We start from the raw sequence: 3,414 nt of genomic DNA, 5'->3' as shown, positions 1-3,414 counted from the left end.
TGTCATTGATGGCAACATGTTCCGACTTTCATATTTTAGTTTGGATGATTACCGACAGACACTTCACTGGCACCGATAGGTATCTTCATCGGTTGGAAGGAATTCTTTTGTTACTAGCATTGTAGGCTGACATGACTTCATTAGGTTATTGGTATTGGAGGCCGACATCATTTTGGGAGATCCGACATCATCGATTGATATTGATATTTATGTATATATGTTATTGAGCCGACGTGTATATTCATTTTATAATTATCTTTGTAAGTCGACATAAGGCATGAAGGATTGTAAGGGTATATAGGTCAATTTATTAGATCATTTTGGAATATGTTAGAGTGGAGATATAGGAGAATGTGATAATGTTTTATTATTCAAATTTTATATAAGAGGTTATTTTGGTAAGGGTTTAGGGTTTCATACTGGAACAAACAAAGCTTAAACGAAACTGTATTCAGACATAGAACACTAGTACATTTGGAGCAGTTTTCTGACAAGCATTTCCGACGAGCTATGGGATTTATTTTGCTTTGTTCGGATTGATTTGTTTTTTTTCAAAAATTGCCCTGTGTTTGTCAGAATTCTAACGTGGTAAAATTTCACGTCTGAATTCAGACTAAAAATCAACGAACATTTCATGCCGACTATGGGATTTCTTTTGCTTTGTCAGATTTTTTTTTTTTTAAAGTATACCTTGTGTTCGTCGGACTTCAGACGTCTTGAAATTTCACCTCAGCATTCTGACGAACACAAATTTTACCTGTTGATCGACATATGTTGGTCTGATTATTTTCACAACCTCTCGATTTCTTCTAACTCATCAGGATAACATAAGCCAATGACCTCTCTTCTTGCTGATCAGTGCGATTTATCCCACTAGTCTCATCGGCCATTGGGATAGCTTAAAATGTTGATTTCCCCAATGTCTTTTACCTTGGTGTAGCTCCTCTTGATATGTTATGTCTCCTCAGCATAAGATTTGACCCTATATTATCTTAACCTTTGCTGATGCGTTACTTTTGCTAGTGTCCATCAAGAAAAGTCTTATTGATAGCATCATCAACTATCGACAATACAAGATTTATCCATTAGCGCTAGTGTGCATTATGTCGATGGAATTCATCAGTGTATTTGTAAACATCTAAAAATGGTCAACGCTTGTGGAGTCATACTTTAACATCTACATTAATTGGTGAACCCGATGTGAACTAACCATTTAACTATGTTTTGAGTGCCTTTTGAGCTGATTTGCAGGTGAAAAACCCAAGAAACAGGGCAACTCAAGGCTTTCTGGACACTTCTGCGCCTATGTAGGAGGAATCTGCACCTGTGTCAAGGAGATCTGCACCTGTGTCAAAGGGATCTGTGCCTGTGTCAAGGCATTCTGTGCCTGTGTCAAGGCATTATGCACCTGTGTTGAAACATTCTACGCCTATGTAAGGCCAGAAACAGAGGTGAAAATCAGTGTTTTTACTTGCAAATTACTTTGTTTTCATTCTGTTCTTATATTCTAGGTTTTCTTTGGTACTGATTCTTTGTGTAGCACCTTGGCATTACATGTGATGAAGACTAAGAATGAAACTACTAACAAATCTTATGCAGGACGCGTTCAAAGACTTTTATTAAAACATCTTGCATGTGATTTTTAAAGTAGTTGCACATTTAGTTTCCTAAAGGTTAATGAACACCATGCATGTTTTGTTTACTTTTAGTTTGATTGCATGTTTTAACCCTTAGAAATGGGCCTACCTCCCGATTTGCCTGGCACTTCGTACAGGCATTGGTGAGAGGGAATGACCCTAAGTGGTGACGGGCTAAAGCCAAGCTCTTCCGAACCACTCTAAATAACTATGGATGCAACGAAAGTTGTAGACAATGGGCGTTGGAATGATATTGCGACGATTTATTCACCGGATCAATACCCACCCGAATGGATGCCCTTACTAGACTCTCTTGTTTTTAGAGGCCAAAATCCTTCTATCTGTTGGCTCAGGCGTTGTGATACACACATGTCGAAGACACCTCTCATGTACTCCTTAGTTAGAGATAGCAAGTTCTTGGGAAGTGATGCCCCTTGAACTCAAAGCTTGGTATGCCCAAGAAGTGAGTGCACTATAAGGGGGAGCCAGTGCTACCAAGCATCTAGCTATTCGGCTAAGTGTTGTATTTTATGGTCAAAGGATTCAACAGATATTGCCCTTGCCATCCGTAGGATTTGTTGTAAATATGCTTGATTGTCTTGAGTCAAAGTCAAACAAACATTTTGTTTTCCGTGATTGTCAAAGGTTAAATTAAAAATGAGCTTTCAAAAGTGCTCATAATCAACTTGGATTTTCAAAATCAACAACATTCAACTCAAAACACAATCCAAACAAAGGTCCAAATTTGTCCAAGTATTCATCCAACATTTGAACATGGTCGTCAACACATTAAATGTCTTTGTTTCAAAATTCATGTCACTTTAGGTTAGGTTTTGCATAGTCCCACTTAGGTCCTAAGGCATATTGTCAACTCCTTTCATTTTAGTCCTTTTCATTGCAAGCGTCCGCATTTTGCACTTAGGTCCAAGATCATTTTCCCTAAGTTTGCATTTCATTGTCATATCCAAGACAGATTTCCATTTAGGTTGCATAGGTTGCATTTCGCATATTCTAAGTCATTGGTCTTCGCATTTTCTTATCATTGCATTGTCATATCATATCCTTAGATCATTTTCATATCATATCCTAAGTCATTGTCATAATCATTGCTTTCTTGCATGTAGTCTCAAAAACTAGGTTTTGTCATACTTGAGTAATCCAAATCTTTGAATAAACCCTAAGTCATTGTTAGGAAGTCTAGACCTTATCAAACTTTTGTCTTTTTGTCATCAATGTCATTTGCTCAAACCTAGCTTAGTATCCAAGCATATAGGGGAGACATTGTCATTTTGTCCTTTTGTCACTTGGTCTTTTTATCCTTTGAGGTCTAGACATCATTTCAATTTCCTAAGGGTCTCTTTTTTAGATTTGCATTCCAAAAAGTTTGTCAAAATTTTGAAAAAAACAACCAAAAACATAGGTTGTATTTTCATCTATTTACTTTGCATTTAGTTGCATATCATACATCATCCTTCCAAGAATATTGCATTTGCATTGTGACATGCCTGTTGAAACAAGGTCAAAATCTAAGAAGATGGGCGAACCAACATATCAACCCATTGTCAATGTATCAAACTCATAGTTGCAACCTAGTCAATCATTACAAATTGAAGGTTCGTCAAACACATCATTACCACCATATGGAATGGTTCAACTTGGACCACCTCCATTATATGAGCCAGTGTTTGTACCCATGAAACCTGGATATGGGAGTGTTCCACCAACACCAAGAGGCAATGCACCATTCGATTGGAATCAACCGAACCTACAGCATGAC

The sequence above is a fragment of the Cryptomeria japonica genome, chromosome 6 (assembly GCF_030272615.1).
Source record: "Cryptomeria japonica chromosome 6, Sugi_1.0, whole genome shotgun sequence".
NCBI classification, from domain to species: Eukaryota; Viridiplantae; Streptophyta; class Pinopsida; order Cupressales; family Cupressaceae; genus Cryptomeria; species Cryptomeria japonica.
The sequence above is the reverse complement of the archived record's forward strand: the minus strand, read 5'-3'. Positions refer to the sequence as shown.